This window comes from Cylas formicarius, unplaced genomic scaffold (genome assembly GCF_029955315.1).
Source record: "Cylas formicarius isolate icCylForm1 unplaced genomic scaffold, icCylForm1.1 PGA_scaffold_4__25_contigs__length_36172078, whole genome shotgun sequence".
In the NCBI taxonomy this organism is placed as follows: Eukaryota; Metazoa; Arthropoda; class Insecta; order Coleoptera; family Brentidae; genus Cylas; species Cylas formicarius.
In genome coordinates, this window is record NW_026844334.1 from 17,261,029 (window position 1) to 17,284,499 (window position 23,471).

Sequence of the window (23,471 nt, forward strand, 5' to 3'; positions counted from 1 at the left end):
ATTTTTCCATATAATCCCCCTTAACTTCAATACACTTATTACATCTCTTTATTAACAATTCAATTCCTTTAAAAAAATATTCTTTTAGTTTGTCCGCAAAATGAGCTAAAACAGCCTCTTTTAACTCAACTTCGTCGTTAAATCGCCGTCTACGTAAGTCCTTTTTCAAATATCCAAACAAATAATAGTCGCTGGGGGCCATATCTGGACTATAGGGAGGATGATCGATCTGTTGGAACCCAAACTCTAAAATGGCAGCTTGTGCAACACCAGCAGTATGCATAATGCAGGTGCATTATCGTGCAAAAAAACGCCTCTGGTCAGTTTTCCTCGACGTTTTACACGTATACAGTCTCACAATTTATGTAATAATGTTGCGTAATATTTACCATTGACAGTGGTATTAGTTTCTTTAAAATCTATCAGAAGAATTCCTTCATAATCCCAAAAGATCGTGGCTATCACTTTTTTGTTGACTGGTAGACTGAATTTTCTTGGAGGTGCTTCTCCCTTACAACGCCACTCCATTGATTCTTTTTTCGATAGAGGGTCATAATAGAGAACCATAGTTTCATGTCCTGTCACAATAGTTTCTATCACAGGCTTCGGTTCCGACCCTCAGAGTTCCAAAAAAGACCGCGCGCACTCGACACGGTGTTGTTTTTGAATAGCTGAAAGGTTTTTAGGAACTCATCTTGCACTAACCTTATGCATACCTAAATGATCATGTAGGATTCGACGAACACTTGTATCAGAAAGCTTGGTAATTTCTGAGATTTCCTTGACCTTTAAACGTCGATCACTCAATACCACCTCTTTCACAATCGCAGCAATATCTTCCGTTATGAACTCCGCTGGTCGACCAGTTCTTGAATTATCTTCAAGGGACTCCTACCCCATTCGAAAACGTTTTGCCCATTTTTTCACTACAGACTACGAAGGAGAACTTTGGCCGTACACACCATCCAGCCTTTCTTTAATAATTTTAGGTGCTAACCCTTCTTTTGTCAAAAACTTTATGACTGCTCTATACTCAATTTGCGTTATTTGAGACATTTTTTCAGACACGTCTTGTTTAAAATGCTGTCAATAAAAAACTATTTGACGCAAGACTTCGATTTTTTTTCGCAGCCTACTAAGATATATATTTAAAAGAAGACAAAGTTTTATCGTGATACTGGAGCTGCATCTATGTCAGGCCGGGAAATTTTGGGGCCAACCTCGTATCTCCGGACCACCATAACTACTTCAAATCACTCCCGCATTCTGAGAATGTTACGAATAACTTATTGCTAAATTTATTTCTATTATCTAAAAATATAATTTAAATGTTTTTTTTTATATTTTTTGAGCTATATGTAACGGACTTAAGCTCTTTCACTTTTTGTAGCAAAACAAATTTTTATTTTGAAAGTGACTTAAGTCCTTTTAAGATAAGCAAAGTCATATTATACACTTAATAATAGCGACTTTTTAATAGGATGAATAAAATTAAATCCCTTAAATGCGATTTAACATTGCAAGTCAACCATATATCTTTCGTATATTTTTAATTTTGTAAAAACGCAAATTAAGGATAAATGGACTTAAGTCACTTTCCAAATGAACGGCTCATATAATAACTAAATATTGCAAAATTTTTTCGAGATTCAAGTATTGAATTTCATAAATTATAATTTTTAAATTATAAAAATTGTCTTGCTTTAAAAAAAAAATGTACGCATGTTATAATCAATAAGCAAGTGAAGAGTATTTCAAGAAAGAAAAACAAATAATTTTTATTTGTTGTATACAAAAATGAGACCTTAGAACTATCAAAATGATTTTTACAATTGACGACGCTGTCGATGTGATTGCGGTATAATGACTTTCGACCTCGGTTGCGAAGACACTATATTTTTTCTTCGAGTTTTAAATCCGATTTCAAATATTTTTTTATAATGTAGGTGAGTTTATGAACAATTTTAAAAAATTTACAAAGTTAGACCATATGAGCAATCGTTTTTGATTTAAGATGCAATTCAATCCGTAGAATGAAGGAGGTCCTAAGTGGTTTTATTTGTTTTTCAATGTGCAATTGCCCCGTTTATGACATTTTCGGTTTTGACTTTAACTGATAGCTTTAATTTTAGAACGATTTCTTTGAAAAAACATTGCAAACTTAAAAATATTAACAAAAGTTTGTGTCATCAACTCATATAATGTCCACATTGTCAAACCGACGTTTGCTTTGGCGTGGGCGTCGCGTCGTTTTCACAATCGAATGAAGCCAGTTTACCATAAATTCTTATCGAAACTCTTTTCCTCCACTTCCACGCTTAATTCTTTTTTAGGTTATTAGCCCAGTTTACATCCAGTTTTTGCAAGATTAAGGGAAGGCTTGCTTTGGACCATGAAATTATTTGCAAGCTCTATTGCTCCATGTCAAACATCCTTTACGTCCACATTTTTAGTTTCGCCATTATAGGTGCGTGGATACTGCAAATCATCCTGCTAGAATCGCGATTTAAACGTTCAAAACCGATTGGTGCGTATCCCTGGGAATTTGGAAAATTATAAGGATTAACAGCAAATCAAGCGTTATTTGGTCCGTAACAGACTAACAATTTCGCCCCAATGAAGGGGCTGTAACAGGTACCCCGATCCTCGGTGCTGCGGATATTTGTTTTATGACTCCGATGTACACGCGTGTATATTTAATTTCGAAATTGCCAGGCGGGCAATCAACAGAAACAAACACTCGCAAATTAAATTCCTAAATCACCGTTGATCCGCCTCGCGGCCCCCGAAAAAGTTTTAATTACAAATTTTCAATTAAACAAAATGCTTTTCCGCGGTCGCGCGCTGCAATTCAGCTCGTGTCGTAGTTTCGGTTTTTGGTTATTTTTGTGCGGAATTTAATGTGCGGTCGACGACCAATGGGCTCCGTTTTTGACCGTTTTCGATGACAAGAAATACGCGGACGTTCGGTTAATTTCGAATTGCGATTCCCGCATCCGCGTTTGTTAATACGATGCCTTTTGGCTGGTTCCGACGACCACCATTCAAATTATTGGATTTTTTTTGGGATTCGATATAAATACAATTGCGGACGATTTAGGATTTCTATTTAGGTAAAACGGCAACCGTACCGGCTAATACTATTATTTGGCAAATGGGTCTGTTACCACAAAAAGCAATATCGGCAAATAAATCTGTACAAATCCTCAGTAACCCACTGATAAATAATCGGAAATCATCAATAAATCGCCATGAATCACCGTAAATCTCTATACATCTTTCAGAATGTACACCATTAAAATAGATTTATAAAAATGGTAGTAACTATTTAACGTGTTTGTGGTCACATTTCCTGGTTTATGGAAATGATGACTGATTGTTTAGCAATATTTATATAAACAAACGCAATAAATTACACTTTGGTGGCGTCATGAAACAGTAAACAATTGTTAGACCTCTATAATTATATAATATTGAACTTATAGAGTGTGTCCCACTTAATTTTAAGAAAATCGTTAGTGCCTTTCAGTGAAATTTAATCTAACCAAAATTGAACCATAAAGATTATACAGCACGAGCACCCTGTATTGGAACTTCATGGAATTTAGCATAGTTAGGTTTTATGTAGTCTTGAATAAGAATTCGTTGACACTTTAGTCGTAAGGAAATCCCTAATTGCTTTTCTCGATATGTGACATCATAAATTAGTCCCAGTTAACCATGACTTCAGGTTGATGTCATAAGAAACGTAAACATTTAGTGCGTTTTTGAAAGATTTACTTGTAAAATCTTTGTTTATGGTTCGATTTTGATATATATATATATATATATATATATATATATATATATATATATATATATATATATATATATCTTTGGAAAGACTACATAAAACCTAACTATGCTAAATTACATTAAGTTCCAATACAGGATGCTCGTGCTGTGGAATCTTTATGGTTCAATTTTGGTCGGATTAAATTTCACTGAAAGACACTAACGATTTTCTTAAAATTAAATATGATTAAAGAGGATTAGATATGAACTAAACAGACTTTACAGCGCTGTAATGTTTAAATTGAAAACGATTTTTTATTCCTATCTAATAACGAAAATTACAAAAATATCATGACGTCGGCATACTGTTTGTAAAAAAAAAGAATTATCAAAACTAACCAAACATTCTACAGTGGTAATGCTTAAGGGAAGTTCATGGAAATTAGTTCCTTGATACTTTATTATTTAAAAAATCCCTAATAGCTCTTCTCGATATTTGACATCAAAAATTAGTACCATCTGGCTATGACTTTAAGTTGATGTAAAAAGAACCATAAGGTTATATTGAGTTATCAAAATCGAACCGTAATCAAAGATTTTTTAACGATCTACAGCTGGGCGCAAACGATATTTCAAATACCCTGTATAGAAACTTTATAGAAATTGGTATTGTTGAGTCCTGAGTATTTCTGAATGAGAATTGTTGCCAATTTGTTTTTTTTTTTTTAATTCCTAATAGTACTTCTCTCTTCTCTCTCTTTTGTAAAATAATCCCAGTTGGCCATGACTTTAAGTTGGAGCAATAAACAAAATAAGGTTTTAGTGCATTTTTCAGAGATCTATCCAACAAAAAAAATTATCAAAATCGATCCATAAACAAAGATTTCACACGGGTGTACAGTTCTAATCATGCTGTTGACTTTTTCTAAGCTTAACTGATACCCAATTTCATCGCAGGGGAAAAGTTTTCTAGTTATAGAGTCTGTTAAAAATCTGGGTCTATATATCGATGAGGATATGAAGTTTGGAAACAGTGTTATATGAGTTTGAGATTGCTTTATTCAAATAAAGTTGTAATGTCATACGACATAAAAATACAGCTATGTAAGACGCTTGTTCTATAACGTTTGTCTTGCTGCAATATTGTGTATTATCCCTATTTGGACACTGAATGATATGCATAAAATTGAGTGGACTCATAGAAGTAGCGACTCCACATCGTAGCGAGTAACTGCTGCTCTATGTGAGAGTTTACTCCATTGGTATTGGTATTGGTATTAAAGGGAGGCGCCCTCGCGGGCGTCCAAGCACTTAGGCCACCAGATGGGCCCGTTGTGCCCCCAGGCCGCTCTAGAGGGCGTCCAGAATGCCGCCCCTCCTATGGAAGGTTAGCAACTCCTTTAGTCCAATACCGTGCACTGAGTCCGGATCGATCAGGGCCGTTCCGAAGACTCCCAATCTTGCCCATGTAAAGGCAGGGCACTCGGTGAGCAGATGATACGGGGTCTCCTCCCCTTCCATGCACCACCTACACTCCGGGTCGTCTCCAATGCCTAGCAAGCAAAGATGCCTCCTACACTCCCTTCTGGTCAGTCTAAGCAGCTCCCTAGTGCGAGGAAGGGCGGGCCCATCCATCATAAGCCTCGCCTGCCTCATTCCTGGAGCAACTTTTCAGCCCCCCGCTGCCCGGTCTTTCGCCCAGGCTTCGAGAGCTCCCCGCCTCACACACGGGGCGATCCCCAAGCGGGGCTCTGGCCCTATATGCCTATGCGAGGAGCCCTCTCTGGCTAAGGCGTCCGCTGCCTGAGTTTACTCCATTTTAGTGTGCATAATATTTATAACAAAAAACGGACACCGTACTCAGCTAAAATGAAATCCTCGAGTCGGTACTTTGATTTGCGAGTTATTATATAGATTAAACGACGATGGTGAGCTGTCCTGGAGAGTATTCTTTTGAGAGTCAAACCGTATTTGTGAAGATAATTAAACAATATACTGCTTTGTTAGAGAAACCTAACATCCCAGAAGTAAAGTAAAAGAAAAGTTAGGAGGTGAATTAGGAGTGAAATATAATGAAGGGAAGATTTGAAAGAAGATTCAAAACATAAAAATCGGACTAAAAACAAAGACAGACAGAAACCAAACCGGAAATAGTTAGTTGCGTTTTTATTAAAATTTTATATAGAGTTGAACAAATATTTCGCTTTTTTTTGAGCCATCATTTGGTTTTTTCATATGGGCGCCATGTTGGATTTTTATAGTTTCAAAAAGCCTGCAGCAGAAGAAACATATTTCAAACAAATAATATCTGGAAGTTTTGGACCAGTACTGCATGCTCCTACATTTAAATCCTAAAAAAGAGGAAAACGGAGACTAGTGGGAACAGACGAAATTAGAGATTTATTGCAACTTGGACAACTGTAAATGTTACTTCAAAATCCAATTCTCAATAGCCTATTTCTAGGAAATAATTAAAAAATTACAAAAAAAAATTACTTTTAAGTAACTACTATCCTGTTATCGTGAAATTGATTCCCATTTTGCTAGTAGTTATTAAGGATCGTTTATCAACTTATATCCGTAAAGTATTCTAATTACATCCTTCTATGATACTTAAACTCGAAAGCCGTGGATAATTCTTGATATAGCATCTCTTCTAACTTGACCTCTTTGCGTATCACGGCGTCTGTATGCTCGGCTGCATTTCGGTTTTCAATCACTTCCTGTTGGCCCTCTTCTGGAACATCATCATGAAAGTCTTCATCCTTAAAGTGCTTAGCCACGTTGGGCAAGGTAACGCAACCCGCGACAAAAGAAGGCACTAAAAAACACTCATTCTTTCTTCGCCCCTACATTCTTCAGTATCTCCAAGAGAATGGTTAATTATCCATTGAATCTCACACACCTTACGTTGATAAATAGGCATTAATTAATATCACTAATTCTTATGACCCCGAGTCTGCTACTAACAAGCCTCGCCTCGCAAATACTCAGTGGACGCAGTAGGTGCTCGCATTTTGCATATAAAAATAAAAGTTGGTACTTAATGTGCATATCAAATGGAGTGGCTGCTTTAAAAATGTGAGTCAAAAGTAGCAAAAGTGCAAAAAAATATTTTCAAACACAATTTTCTTTACTCTTTGAAACGTGTGATGAATTCCAGCATTCCTAAATATTTGGATGAAACATTAGCATTTAGGAAATCAATTCATGACCTGAATCTGAGGCACCGAGCCACGCTCACCATGCCGTTACATAGAACTTTCCATTTCTATGTTCTTTTACATATAATGCTGCAAAATTTCTTTTATTTAAAAAGGTATTAACTTCTTTCCTAGCGCAATAACCAAATAAACAAATATATGAGTTAAAGGTGAGTGGCCTTAAGGTCATTATTATTATTATTTGTAAATAGTATTGCTATAGATATCATCTCGTGGCTTACGGCACTCACATATATAGTTTGTACGATGTAATGGTTTATAGTCCCAATAACTTTTCAATAATTAATTTTTACCAAAGGATCGAAGCTTATTTTCTTTTTAACAAAATGGGTGTCTTGGATCATAACATCAAGCTCATTTGTACGTAATATCATCAAACGTAGTAATATGTATAGAAATGTAAGTCCGACGCAGTTCTGTTTTGCGGTTATCATATAAGATCAGAAATGTGGGAAGTCTTGAGATTGAAATGGGTGGACAGAGCAAATTTACAAAATGGTTTTATTCATCGTTCAGAATATTTTCAAGTCAGTTTAAGTTTAGTACAGAAATAGTGCGAAAAGAAATACAGCGTGGGTCGGTTGAAAATGTTTACTATACTAGTTTTTGCAACTTTTTGACCAGGGATCATAGCACTGAACACAGATTTCACGTTCACGTTCATGTTGCTAAAAAGTTTTCAGGATCTCGTCCAGTAATGACCAAATTTGTTTCTCTTGAATGAAATATTATTTTCACGCAAGTAATTAAAATTAGTGATACCTTTTACAATATACTACGTATGGGGTTATAAAATTATTGATAGAAAAACTGTCACTGTAAGAAATAATATTGCATTGAAAAAAAACGACGTTGGTGGTTTTCAGTTGTATTGCAGCCTTAATCACTTCAACTGCTTGAGCGAATTAAAAGACTATTAAACATGCGTTCGTTTCGCTTATGAAACAGCAGGTTTAAATGTAGAAACCATTTATTTCGTTCTATTCGGATGAAAAAGAATAATGCTCCAGGTTGCGTGACCGTAAATATGTCACTTAACTGATCGTATCTGATCGCTTTTAACTATGTGGGTGGCATTTTATTTTTACATCTTTACGAAAGATTAAACTTGAAGTTCCTGTGACATAACGGCAAATATCTTGATTTGAATTAATCCTTTGGTATTAATTACTAGTGGCTAATCGTGTAGTATAATGTTTAAAAAAATAATTTAATTAGTGTTTAACAGTAGTTTGGGTTATTCGGCTTCTATATGAGAATAACCAGTAGGACGTCGAATTTACAGTTACACTTTGTAACGCGCCAGCTTAAAACCCAGGACACGCACAAAAGAGATTATCCCGGGGGACAGTTCCTAAATTCCAAATAATGCGCTCCTTGCCGAGCGGGCTCTGCAAACTTAATTATCTTATGGAAAGCATGCACAGTCATGGACGCACCGGTTTGTTAATACCGCATTAATATCCTACTACGTTTGATGATATTACGTACAAATGAGCTTGATGTTATGATGATTTTGTTAAAAAGAAAATAAGCTTCCATCCTTTGGTAAAAATTAGTTATTAAAAAGTTATTGGGACTATAAACCATCTTCTATGAATCAAAAACACCATATAATATTCAGAGGAAAAAACCGTTCGCCTCTCTACTCACGAATTGGAAACATAGCTTCAAAAAATAATAGCCATAAAAAGTACTTAACAGAAAGATTCAAAATTAAAGAATAGTTCTTAAAAAACAATTCATTACATATGACTAGAGTAACCGCAAGTGACATTTACTGACAAATACTGATAAAAAAAACTAACCGAAATATCTTTTCTGAAATGAAATGAAATGAAATATTTGCGTGATTCTAGCTTGAACTCGTGGACCGTCAATTTTTAATTTTAATTTTATTAACAATTGTCATGCAAATCTTTAATGAAGATTTTACCCAGATGATTCATATAGTCTGCCAGAAACATGATGGTACTTACGAAAACCATACTTATAACAATAAGCATGAATTCCGAACTTTTTGCAAGACATTTTTATCAATCGAAAGCAGTGTCGACTTCAAGATATAACACATATTTAATTTCAATTAAATCTTCTTAAATCAGCAGATAAGAAGAATTCGCTTGGCACTTTTGGATAAACTACAAAACTTCTACTAGGGAATAAACTATAGAGTTATTATTTTCAAGTTGGCATTACTGTTCAAGATGGCGACCGATTTAACAGCTGTCAAGTGATTTATTCTCAGTTTGGTTTGGCAATTCATCATAAATAGACTCACGCCTGAACAACGCTTGCAAATGGTGCAATTTTATTTCGAAAATAATGGTTCTGTGCGGAATACGTATCGCTCACTACGTCCATTTTATGGACGACAAAATCGTCCATCAGAGCAGTTAATTCGATTAACCATGGAACGTTTTCGCACCACTTTTATTCTTTTTACTGATAACTCGCATCCCCAGAGACGCCGTACGGTGCGTACAGAAGAATCTATTGCTGCTGTAGAGCGTAGCATTGAGGAAGACCCGAATGAGTCCAACCGCCATCGAGCACAGGAATTGGATCTGTGTCCATCCACTTTATCGAAAATTTTGCGGAAGGATCTTGGTTTACGTGCTTACAAAATCCAACTCCCGCAAGAATTGAAACCAAACGATCATCAAGTAAGATTCGTCGAATGGGCCCAAAACGAGATTGCCGTTGTTCCCGATTTTCATAAGCGAATTTTGTTTACCGATGAAGCGCACTTCTGGTTGAATGACTACGTCAACAAACATAACCGCCGCATTTGGAGCGAAGCTAACCCTCAAGTGCATGTCGAAACACCGTTAAATCCCGAAAAACTGACTGTTTGGTGCGCTTTATGGGTTGGTGGAATCATTGGTCCGTACTTCTTCAAAAACGATGATGGCCAGAACGTTACAGTCAATGGTAATCAGTATAGAGCTATGATTACTAACTCTTTCATTTCTGAATTGAATAACCATGATGTCCAGGAGATGTGGTTTCAACAAGACGATTTATTGAAAGACACGTTTGGTGACCGCCTAATTTCACATTTTGGACCTGTGAATTGGCCTCCAAGATCTTATGATTTAACACCGCTAGACTACTTTCTGTGGGGCTATATAAAGTTATTGGTCTATGCGGATACGCCACAAACGCTTGACAACATTCGCAGTGTTATTGTCGATATACGGCCACAAATGTTGAAAAAAGTCATCGAAAATTGGACGTCCAGATTGAACTACATCCGCGTCAGCCGTGGCACTCATATGCCAGAAATCATATTTAAAATGTAATGCCACAAGATTATCTTTCGGATGAATAGAATTCATGTCAATCGAATCGTTGTTTTATTGCAACTTAAAGTTCTATACATCGAAAAAAAAACACCCCTTACAATTTAAGCCGATCTGATGATACAATGTTTTCACCTAATTCTTTTAGTTCTTTTGTTTCGCGTAGGGTTTCGTCGAAATTTTGCTGGCGCCAGTCAAATAATTGCTTCCGTTTTATTGCGCATACAAACGGCATTCTGATAGCGAACGCCATGTAAAAAGAGATACTCCTTGATGTATCGCGGAGTGTAATATCGCGTTTATTGCCTTCCCAACTTTGTGCGACGGGAATTTTGGAGACCGATATTTCGCTCGAAATGTTACGTTGTCAGAATATTCACAATGCAATCCAATACATACACGACTTTGAACGACATAGTATATGAAGCGTGAGTAACAGTTGTTTTTGCAATTTGCCAAATTCTTTAAAAAAATTTGATCGACTTTTTAGCCTACAATAACCAGATTTCTTTGGCGTGCTAAGAACTATTATTCTATATACTGGTGTAAGATACTCTGCAAATACTATCACTGCTGTTGGCTGTGCAGTAAACATATACAATTCACTTCAGTTACCTTAGGAACAAAACCGTTTTACATAAATGTTTGATGATCTTAAAAAATTAACTCTGGCAGACTGTTATTTTCTAGCTAGCTAAACTGAATCTAAAAAACCCACAAGGAAAAAAAATAGTATCTGAGTGAGGAACTGAATCTCTACCAAGTACTTTGCTAAATTCAGTAACCAGTCATTCATAATAATAAAATGTAAAGTTAAAAAAATGTCCAGGTAAGTCAAAATAAAAGAGTACAGAGAAAGAGGTGGTTTCAAACGTATTAAGCACGATACTTTTTCTACCTTTTATATATTTTTTTTATTATTTTTCACAAACGTAAATGTTTACATTTTTTTTTGTTTTCGTTTTTAGACACTTGACCGTAGCAATTGTAGAAAATAGTATATTATGCAACAAGTTGGATAAATGCTATTTTAGTCACGAAATTCATTTGGCACGAGCTGAGCGATGCAACGTGTTGTATACTATACTTTTTCTATGACCATTAGTTTTAGGTGCAAAGCTGCGCAAATTCATTTACCTAGTGAATATACTGGTAAATGTCAAATATCCGATCGAACCCAAAGCCATGACTAAAATACAGAAAATGTCCGAATAATGAATTTACGACCCTTTCGTTTCGACATTTAATGAAGCCGAGATTTGCTTACTTAAATTTAATGCAAATTCCTGAAACGGCACCCACGGCGCCGACTTTTCCCAAGACCTGAATTTTATTTCCAACAGTCAGGTCAAAGAAAATTATGTATTGAAAAAAACAAAAACAGAATGAAAATTAATAACTGATAAGAGAAGAATCATTATTTGAGAATAGTATTTTATGCAACAAGTTTAAGCGGACCCTCAGAATTGATAAACGTCAAAAGACTTAAATGACGTAATAACGCATTATAAGCTATTAACTGTAGGATCGAAAAGTGGTAACTGGTATTCTTTTTTTGCATAAAACTTTGATGGGCCGTGTGAATTCCCTGAAACAGTAGCGGGAACACCTCGACATTTTCGAACTAAGCCCTTCATTATTCCCTTCTGGAACACAAATAATTCTGAAAATTCTACCCTAATTTCTTAAAGAAGGCACTTTTGTTTTTAATTAGTTTATGCTGTTGTTGTCCCAAGAAGCAAATAAATAAATAAACTACCAAGAGAAACCTATACCGAAAACATCCGGTCGTTTTTAAAAATGTGATTAAAACACCCGAAACCTTCGAAGCTGAGGTCTTAAAGCAACACGCTTGATCCGTAGTATAATTCGAGTACGCAGTAGAAAAAAAATCGACAGTAATTGCGCTTTAAACATTGAGGTAGTTTTTTCTCCGAACAACCTCTCGAAAGTTGATGTGTTTTTCATTATAACAGCGGAACGGTCCTTGCGGTAAGGAAATGCACACTCCGCTTTATTGTCCGACAATAAATCCGCTACGGGGTGACTCTAAAACACATTTGCTACCGAATTATTCGTTTATTTTATCGCAGTTATTGTAGGAACCGCAATTTATTACGGTGTATATTCTGGCAAATTATTTAGATGCCCGGCAGTCCCGATATAACCGTAAATTACCTGGATCCGCGCCGCAGGAAATGGGCAGAAATATTCAGGACAGCGGCCATTAAAAGTTTAATTAGATAAATTCGGTTCTAGTGTTTCATTTCTGTGCGAGTGTGTACGTGGTGGTGGGCAATTTGCCAATGAGCGCATTAAAGTTTCATATTTGCCAGGGCGCCTCAGATATAATTTGCGTTTACGTCGGAACAAGACCGTTATGGGACACAATATGTTCAATTTCGTTGAATTAGTGGTGCCGCGAAATCCTTTTATGCGCGCGCGAGTTCAAAATTGGCTTTTATCGCGTACGTTTCGGTTCGGCTCGTAGTGGAAAGCACCTTTAACGTTATCCCGTTTGTTTATCGTTAGAATGGCCCATTATGATGGCTAATGCGCCATTATCGGATGAACTTTCTTTATTATGATATATTAGTCGGATCTAAACCGGCAATGTTATGACTGGCGCAATGCACGTAACGTAGAAGCAGGAATTATTATGGTACGAGTGGAAAGGGCAAATGCAATTCGTGATCGTCAGGGTAATGTTTGGAGGGAAAAGCTACTTTAATTATCCGGGAGGGTTTACATCTCTTCGCGTTGCACGAGGGCTTCTCATCAACTATATCAGACGGACTCTCCAGGGACCAGAGACGGATATTGTCCGGGGATTTTTTACCACCCGTTCGGGGATGCCGCGTTAACGGTAGCTCCTCTCAAGAGGTTAAGGACGACAGCAAGTCTAGACGATTCCAATTTCATTAGTAACGCGCAATATTATATTGCTTTGCGAGATCTTTTTTTCTTGTCTTAAAAACAGATTGCTTTATGAGTTGTAACACTTTGATATTACCTAATTAGAATTTTGAAGCAAATGTTTATCAAAGGTGATTAATTTTTTTTGGAAACTGCCTCGAAGAGCAAATGCATTATTTGCAGTGACCTCCATGCAATCTGTTTATAGCTGCTTCCTCGTGCATAAAATAGAAGCCTATAAGTGAAGTTCTCGTTCAGTTTTAAACCGAAGCACAGTTGTTTCCATTCAACATTGAGATCCTACGCCCTAAGGAACCACCATTGGTAGAGAAAGTCGAAAAGGAAATATTGTTTTTCTGTCCGTTCTCCGTTCTAGTCTTTTATTTTTTGGAAGCGTTTAAGGTAATAAATTGAGATATGCCTCCACGACATAAATAAGCCTATAAAAAATGGCTCCGATCTGACATCGGAATCCATCTTTTTTTTCGCGGTTTTCGACTGTTTTTTAAGTGTCCAAAATTTGAAGTTCTCGACTTCAAATTTGTCCGGCGAATAGCTCTTGATCCAGTGACAGAACCTTTTGAAATTGGGAGGCTGGAAGTGTTGAGAAGTATTTAAAAAATATATAAAAAAATGTTTTTGCAAGGGTCCAAGAAAAAAATATTTTCTCGAAAACCATTTATGAGATCAAAGTTATTGAACAAAAAGTTACACGAGTTGCAGCGCTATAAACCATTATTCCTGGTTATTTTCAGAAATATACAGAGTGTGCCCGGTTTTCGCAAAAGAACTGAAAATTGGGTTAACCTTGTAGTAAAAACTGACCATAACTAGAAGTCTGTGATTCAGTTGTCAATTTGTTTTATTCGACGATATAGCCCGCACAGACAGCTAAAATTTTTGTATTTAAGGTTTTCGCCTATTATTTAGAGTATTCCGGATATTCCGTCCTATATAAGAAATGTATTTAGTGTTCTAAATTTGCAGCTGTCGACCTCAGATGTGGCCGGGAAGTAGAAGTCCACACCCGCATTGAAACTGTTCAAGTTTGGTGCAATCGGATTGCGCAAAGTATTCTTTTTTAATTTTCGAAAATATTTTTTTGATTATTTTGGCTTCCAAGGAAATCTTGTCTTCTCGAAAAGTATTCACCCTCTCGGTATAATTTTGAAACCACAAAACCTGGGAGATCGGGTTACTGTATACACTCCTGTAGGTCGCATAATTTTTTGTATTTACAGTTTTCATCTATCATATATGCTGCTCGAGATATTGACGTTATGATATTACTCCTATTTTTATCAATTATTCCAGTCTTGGTCGGATTCGTACAATTGATATATTCTATACAATATAAAATATATATTTACCAATACGTAATTTTTTTACAATTTAGATTAACGATTAAGTCCTTCCCAATCAATTCCAATGTTTTTAGTTTTCGTTTTTCGACAAACTGCCCAAATTATTCGTTTATACAAATCATGGCGAAATCACACCCCTTTCGTTTCGAAACTTAATAAAGCCGACGGGACTTGTTTACTTAAATTTAATGCAAATTCGCCCCCACAGGCGGCACCCTATTGTTTTTTGACATTTTCAAGTTTCAATAGCAACATTAATTAAAAATTGAATTAAAACCAACTGAATTTGGATCTGCGCCTACGCTCAGAGGCGTATTGGTTTCCGTTTATTGAAACCTCCCTCCCGAATATTTTAAATTATTTCCCTTTAGACTGTTAGTTTGAGAATTTGCAGTTTCAGAATGACGTGTGTACTTCTATTTAAATATGTTTAAAGAGTTTATAAATATTAAAACTTATATTAACAATAATAAAAACTACAGCGTTCAACAAATTTAACATTAAAAACTGAGAAGTCCCCTTAAAAAATTCAACAAAAAATGAATCAATGTTAAGATTATGCAAAAACAATAAGAAATGTTCACCTCAGACATAATTGGCGAAGGGCCTACAGAGCTAGGTCGAATGAAGCAGTTCGTCGCACATGGGCCACATTGAAGTTCCATATATTGAAAATATATCTATCTAGTCATAGTTATATAGTTATACATATACATATACATATATACATAGTTATATCAATGGCTCAAACTCTCACTATTATGGCCTAAGCCCGAAACGTTGGTTGCTTGACGTGATTGTTTTTGGTATATCTGTTCAAAAAAGTCATTATTTTTCCGCATCATTCAATTATTGAAATAGACGCGACTATTCACAAAGTCCTTTACAAGTTGTTTTGGTTCGGCAGTGTATTGCCCACTTTAATAAGATTATGATATGTGTAAACTGAAAATCTAAAAACAACTGAAAAACCAAACTTGATATTGAATGTTCAAAGTATATTCTGTATGCATAGAATATATGACAAATAAAACAAAATGTTTCGCGACAGGAACAGCATCAATGCTCAATGATTTTCTCAAAAATGACTAGATATTCAGTTCAAATTCTGTTAATTTTAACCAAAAAAAAAAGTGTCAACTAAGGAGTGTGTTATTAGATAAAATTTATAATAATTACCATATTGCAAATAATTTAATTAAAATAATGAGAGGAGGGACAAAGAGAAAGCTTAATTTATATGTTTTTTTAATTATAGATCGAAATTTAGAAAAAAAAGGCAAAAGTTCAAATTTCAAGCACCCTGCAGGATGCCGAAAATCGGGAAAATGTAACATACGACACAATTATATCAGAAAACCTACGTCTTGATATAAAGCATGTCAACGGGCACTTCAACGGGATAACAAAAAAAAACTTAAAAACAGAGCTAAATGATAACGGGGAAGTAGACTCTTACGGAAGCGTTAGGGTTGTCAGACTATAATTGTATTCGGTGATTCACTGCTCCAAAGTTTTTAAAATTGATTTTGGCCCCACCCGTTTTTCACCTTATGTATCTCCTCGAACCGTGAAAACCTGATTATCACAAAACGGGAAAGGAGGAGTATTAGCTGCAAAAAGTCTAGGACTTAAGTTAACAGCAAGCGTGTATTGTTATTAAACAAATTCTCCAAAAAAAAAGGGAAAAACCAACCAATCGACTTTGGTGCTATATAAAGCATAAGCTTCCAAAGAAACGGTTATGAATAATCCTTTTACCTTCACGGTCTTGAGCGCTCAATCCTAATATAAGCCCTCCGCATAACAGGCATGTAATTCACAAAAGAATCTGCTTTAGAGAAGTAGAAATTACTCACAAACACCAAATTTTATTGCTATTGCTATTTTTTTCTCTGGTGGATGTTAATCAGCATGACCATCTAGAAAGTTCTAGAATGAACGGTCCATAGTTTCAAGGGATGTCGAGACACGCGCTTCACCTTTCACCTTGGGCGACCTTCTTGGAGGCAGTGACAAAGGAAAACGCCAGTCGCTGGTTGTCAGAACAAACTAGTGCAGAACCACCCTAAGTACACAGTTACATCATGCCCCGCCAGAAGAGGTCACGTGCTATGGAACAAAAAGTGAAATTTGAAGATAACAACTGGTATAACGAGCTTACCAGCTTGAGCTTACCAATATATTCAAATCCACAAAAGGTGATATCAACTGAATCAAACTTAATATATGGGTGCAATGGATTATATCCGCGTTATTGAGAATACCAAAAAAACAAAACGCATAAAGATTTCATTGGTCGATTTTGATATTCCCTGGCGATGACAGACTATTGCGACTGTGTTACTTCCGGGCAAATTGAGCGTCATTGATTACCATTTGACTTGCGATCAATCAAAATATTTTAGTGTATGAAAAATGATATTTAACGGCGGAAAATGCCGAATGAAATGGATCTATCTGTATATCTATCTTACTCGAGACTGCTTCGACTTTGAAAGTTGTAATCTTAATTACGTTTTTTTTTTGCAATGTAGCTGAGATAAGTGAGAATTAAATTGGAGTTGCGATGGCTACTTTCTTTTCAAAATACGACCAGTGGATTCCAGGACATGACGTGAGCTGGAATATAGAGGAGCTGAATATAAATTACAATACCTTTCATATCTGTGTGTATGCATACTATTTGGTACCTATTAAAATTATATTAAATAATATTGTGGATTAAACTTAGGTCTTTAACTAAAAGCAATTTTCTGATTTGGGGTAAATATAGCCTGTAACAAGCAACGGTGGCGGCGTCTTTTTTCCTATCGAAATCGGAATCATTAATAACTCTTAATAACGATTGGACTCAAATTTCACGACATCGCGCTGCGCGCGTCTTTCACGTCCAGACGCGAGGTCGACGATTTACGGCCGAAGGTTGTCCGTCGATCCCCACACACCGACGCATAAATCATCGACGGTCGGCGTCCCCATCGAACATCACGTCCCGACGTCGCCAAAGATAATTAATACGCCCCATTTGGGTGTCGCTAATCCTCGAAACAAAGAGCCTACCAGCACTTAGACCTCACCGCGTTCTCTGAAAATTAGACCCCCGAATCTGATAGCCAGATGCTTTGTGGAAATTTGCCGAGGTTATTTGCGAAGTCTTCAACCACAAAATCGTCTGACCATATCACGTAACCATGAAAATTTGATATGAAATAATTAGACAGATTCATCCCTGCTTGTAGGCGTTGATCGGCTCCTTTCAAGTTAAAAGAGCTAAAAAATTTGATATCAAAAATAATACTAACGGGTGATTCAATAAGAGTTTCCACATTAAAATCTGAAATATTTTTGAAACGCCACTGTATTTGTTTATTATCATATGAGATTTCTAACCTCAAAACATAAACAAAATTAGTCATGGAGCAATATACGACTGAACAACGTGTAAAAATTGTGCAAGCCTATTTCGGGCTCTACGTGAATTTTTCGGCGCGCAAAATTGACCTTCTGAGAGGACAATTTGGAATGTGGTTCAAAAATTTGAGCAAACTGGATCTGCAACTAACCTCAAAGTCCCTTAACGTGTTCGTGCAGGTCGGTCAGAACAAAATATTGCCATTGTTCGCAATAGTGTAGCCGAAGATCCAAACACATCGATTCGTCATGGATCGCAGCAAGTGGGCCTTACGTATTCAACCACACAGCGAATTTTAACAAAATATTTGCATCTACACCCATATAAAGTCCAAATAACTCAGGAGTTGAAACCTCGAGATCATCAACAGCGCCGCGTGTTTGCAAAATGGATACGAGAACAAGGGGTTCATTTTTCAACGAAAATCATCTTTAGCGATGAGGCACATTTTCACGTTGGTGGCTTTGTAAACAAACACAATGCTCGTATTTGGGGATTAGAAAATCCAAGAGGTTGTTCAAAAAGCAATGCATCCTCAAAAAGTGACTGTTTAATGCGCATTTTGGTGCGGAGGAATAATTGGCCCTTTTTTTTTTCGAGGATAATGCGGAGAACGCTGTTACGGTTAATGATGTTCGCTATCGAAACATGATATCTGATTTTTTCTGGGAGCGGTTGGAAGGTATGGACATTGAAGATTTGTGGTTCCAACAGGATGGAGCCACTTGTCACACATCCAGAGAAACGATGCAATTGCTGCGGAGCAAGTTTCCTGGTCGGATTATCTCATGTAACGGCGATGTCAATTGGCCGCCGCGATCATGTGATCTTACTCCCCTAGATTATTTTTTTTTGGGGGTATCTAAAAATCAGAGTATGTAGAAATGAACCAAACACTATTCCAGAATTGAAACAGGAGATTAGAGGCGAACTAGCCGCTATAGAACCTCAATTGTGTCAAAAAGTAATAGTCACATGAGTCGCGGGGGTCATTTGAATGACTTCATCTTTCATACCTAATTCTAAAACACTAATCTAAAATGGCAAATAAAAATGTTTGTATTCTTCCGAGTTTTTCTTATTGTTTTAATGTGGAAACCCTTATTGAATCACCTTTTATTTTTAAATTAATCTTTACAAACTATTGCACAATAAACCGAATATGGTGCACTAGGCTATGCACGAAGCTAAAGAGGAAAGCGTAATTCAAATATACTTCACTAATCAACTAATAACGCAGGTCTACGGCGATTTTGATGTTTTTAAGCTGGGGGCCCTTTTTCCAAAAAACACCATATTTTTGCTCTATCGTGTCATTTTTTTATAATGCTCTATGTATTAAAAATGTTGTTTTATTAATATGCATACCTATGATATGAATATGTTTATTCCACGTTTGGCATGTTTTTTGAATGAATTGATTTTTACAAAATTAAATGTGATTTCGCACTGGATAACATTAGATTTCTCTGCAAAGCAACAGAGTTGGCGAAAAAGCGTCGATACAGAGTTCTAACCTGCTTTTGCGCACTTTGGTCGTCGTGCTACTGTGTTCGCGGCTGTTCTATTTTTTGATGCATATGAATTTGTGTCCTAGTAAAGCAAAGGCAATCTGTAACTTCTTTTGTGAAAAATATATATCACGCTTATTTTGGTGTAAAAATTGGCTCATCATACTGTTTGTTCCGTTTGAGTTGATGCATTAAGAAACTGCCAAAAATACAGGAAGAAATTTTTAAGCTTTGGTGTTGCTGTGGTATGGCGGGAGCCTAGGAATCACAGTGATGATTGTTATTTTTATTACAGAATTCAACTGCTCGACCAGTTCCTCATTGACCAGATGCACCTATACCTACCGCCCGCCCCATCGTCATATCGTCAGAATCAGAGGAATCTAATTCCGACCCAGATAACTCAGACTTCACACCAGATTTCATAGAGTCTGAAGTGTTTAGCCCGAGTGAATTGAATGATTGAATTACAGATTGCATCTTCCAAAGGATGCATTCGAATTGTTAGCGTCTAGATAACAGGTGGGTTATTCAAAATTTCCAGGCCTTATTTGTGAGTGGGATGGTCTGGCAAGAGATAGACATTTGCCCTCTAGTAGCAAAAATGTATTAAGAGATAGCTCAGTGGACCCCAGAAAAGTTTTTTTTTTCATATTAAACTTGGCTTGATGAAGCAGTTTCTTAAAGCCTTAGACAAAAGTGGACAGTGTTTCAAATATTTGTGCGATAAATTTCCAGCCATATCTGATGCGAAGATAAAAGAAGGTGTTTTTGTTTGATTGCAGATAATAACGTAATGTAAAAACAAGTACTTTGATAATAATAGAAGAATAAAGAGATAAAGATGTAAAGTAAAGTAAAGAACCCCGTCGCTAAACAAAAAAACTAAAAGACCTTTGTTAATTAATGCCTAATCAATATGAGTGTATACTATATACAATAGATTTTAACGGACACTTGTTTATAAAAACGAAAGTTAAAAAAATATGTTTGAGATTCCAAATGTTTTAAAAACCTTAGACATGACTTATTAATATGTTATTAATATATCTTTTAAGCACTAGCTGAGCGCAACAGAGCGAATAAAATATAGTGAGGTGTTTTGACAATCAGAACTGACAAATGTTAAAATTCTAAATCAACCGAAAACATCCGACCTCACCCATACCGTTGCATAATTGGGTATTTTAGAGTAGTGAGTACAATAATCTGAATTCAAACCAATTCAATTCAAATACATCAAAAGCCTTAACATTCTTAACATAATTAATATTTCAAGCCGCACAATTCAGTTGCTTATTTATGAAGAGTAATCCTCTTAAACAAAGGTTCCTTTTTCGATCCTCTGTCCATCGGCTTAAACAGGATTATCTTAATTTTGCGGACAGGATTTCCGACTTTGCTCAATCTTCTTGATTTTAAACAAGCGCGGTGTAGATTTTCAAACAATTTGTCCATCACCGAAACGGCAACAGACAACAGTGCCACCGCATACATTTGTTTATTCTAATTATCCTCAATAACTAATATTTCATTGACAAACGTCGCGATATATTCCAAAAACCGGTTATTTACTACCCAACCGGCGAGCAATATTGAAAATGATTGGGAATTTCGATACAGGGATCCGCGGTAAAAATGTCGAGATCCGCAGTAATTTGTTGCGGAATCGTATTTTGAAATATGGCCTGCGGCTCAAATCAAACACAAAATGCCGAGTTTACCGACACTAAATAATTAGCAAATCTGCGGGCGTAAACAAACCAAATTAATTTGAAACTATCTCCGGTTAAAGACCGATCAATCCTGGCAATTAAAACTGTTTACTCTTCAGATTGATCGAATGATAGTATAAATTTGTAATTTACAAATATAATAATGCCGTCCGATCTACCTAATGCAGAGTTATCGAAACTAAGATATTTTAATCCGTTGTCAAAGTCTTTTTAATAAATTGTCTTCATGAAAAATGATGTCCTTTCATATCAAATATCATCATATTATAAAGTTATTTTGATGAAAAATTTATATTCTAATTTTTTCAGATATTCCTCCAACATGCGTTCTGAAGTCTTGAATTGACTAGCGCATGATACTGGATTCGAAACTTTTCATATATAAATCTCTGGATAAATAATATCCGCTTTACAAAAAATTGCAAGTGAAGGCCAGATACCAAGGTTGGAGCCGGAAGAAGAAAAAAGGATTCTAAGACAAACCTTTTGCCAAGTTAAACCAGAGGTTACTCGTTGGTTGCTAATTAGAGGAAGGTCAAGAGCTTGTAAGTCATTTGAGTGTTATAGCCTTGATTTCTGCTGACCACTAGAGTTGCCCAAATGCAAGACCAAGACAAGACTTAGCCAGTCTTGGTCTTGGACTTGCGCTAATGCACACGGTCTTGGTCTTGGTCTTGGTATCGCACTCCAAGTCTTGGTTTTGGTCTTGGCCTTGCAGCAAGAGTCTCGCAAGTCTCGCAATTACCTACCTATTGCTATTTAATAAGTTTCATGTGCTAAGACATGGTTAAACAACATTGGCAACATTAACTTAGATGTATTTTAAAGAACATTATCAGTCTAGAAATAAATATTTGAAATGGAATAAAAGGGTTGTACTATTTACCATTCATTGAAATAAAAAATATAAATTAAATTACGAAACAGTACACAATACTTTTGACATTAGTAGTACTTTATATTAATTCTTTTGACCATGATTTAATGCAAAGTAACCATCTGGCTGACTCATCACTTAACCTATTTCTATGCTTTCTAGTTACTAATGATGCTTTAGAAAATAATCTCTTTGCAGGTATTGAAAGAAAATCACGGACCATCTTCGATAAAACCGGATACTCTGTCTCATGTGTCCTCCACCACTCTAAAATGTCTTCCGAGCTAGCGGCTATCGGATTACTTAGGTACTCTTCCAATTCGTCTATAACTAAGCGTTGAAGATAAGATCCAGATCCAGATGACATCGAGGGACATGCATACAGTTTCTCAAAGTCTATTACGTCGTCATCTTCATCATATTCACGTACTGTCTTTTCATTTTTTGGTGATTCTGGAGATTTATTCACCACATTTAAACATTCTTCATAAAGTAAAATTTGCGCAGGATTTCTGTTTTAATTTGCTTCCCCCATACTGTCATGTCAAACGTCTGAGCCTTATGCTTTGGGTCTAAAATTAAGGTGGTATAATATATCCAGTTGCTCTTTTTACATTGTTTAAGCATTTTGTCGCGAGCTGCTTGAAAACTATCTGTGATTTGGAAAATCATTCAGTTCGGTGACAGAAGTGCGGAATATGTTAATGCCGTTTCTCACTTTTAAACCAAATCCAATCATATCATTTGTAGAATTCCATCTCGTTGGACAGTCGAGTAAGGGAGCAAAATTTGATGGCACGCCAGCTGCTTCACAAGCAGACTGAAACTTTTTATTTTACAGGAAATACTGCGTAATTTTGTTATAGCTGTGCGTGAGTCAGCCATATTTGGCGCATATTTTTCATCTTCCTCAGTTTCGTTTTCATAGTCTTCATATTGCTGTTCTTTTGCGTTACCGTCAGTTTCACAGTATCGTACTAAGGTCTTTAATAAATCTTGTACATCAAGGTCTAAAATGTGAGCAAAGCACCGGAAATGTTAATTGTCTGAATCAAAGCGTGGCAGCTGTTTGCCTAGCTCATACATAAATTTGGTATTTGCTGATACTCTGTATTTTATCAAATATGCCATATTTCAATAAACATTCCTGGAAAATCGTTGCAATATCTTCCCCAGTGTGTCGACTACGGGATGGTATAAAATCAAGGACTATAGATCGATACTTCCATTCGTTGTCTATATAATGAATAGTAACCCCATAGCAACTTCTACCGGCAATTGACGTCCATCCATCAATCGTAAATGACATTTTAGATAAAATTTGTTGTAATCGTTTTTTAATACTCATT

General features: G+C 36.1%; 1 long non-coding RNA gene across 1 annotated transcript; it reads left to right on the top strand.

Moving 5' to 3' along the window:
* The first annotated feature begins 19,812 nt into the window (after positions 1-19,812).
* On the top strand, positions 19,813-22,578 carry LOC132701465 (uncharacterized). Its single transcript, XR_009618777.1, has 3 exons — positions 19,813-20,031; positions 21,555-21,790; positions 22,321-22,578. It is a non-coding gene; the product is annotated as an uncharacterized LOC132701465 (long non-coding RNA).
* The last annotated feature ends 893 nt before the right edge of the window (positions 22,579-23,471 follow it).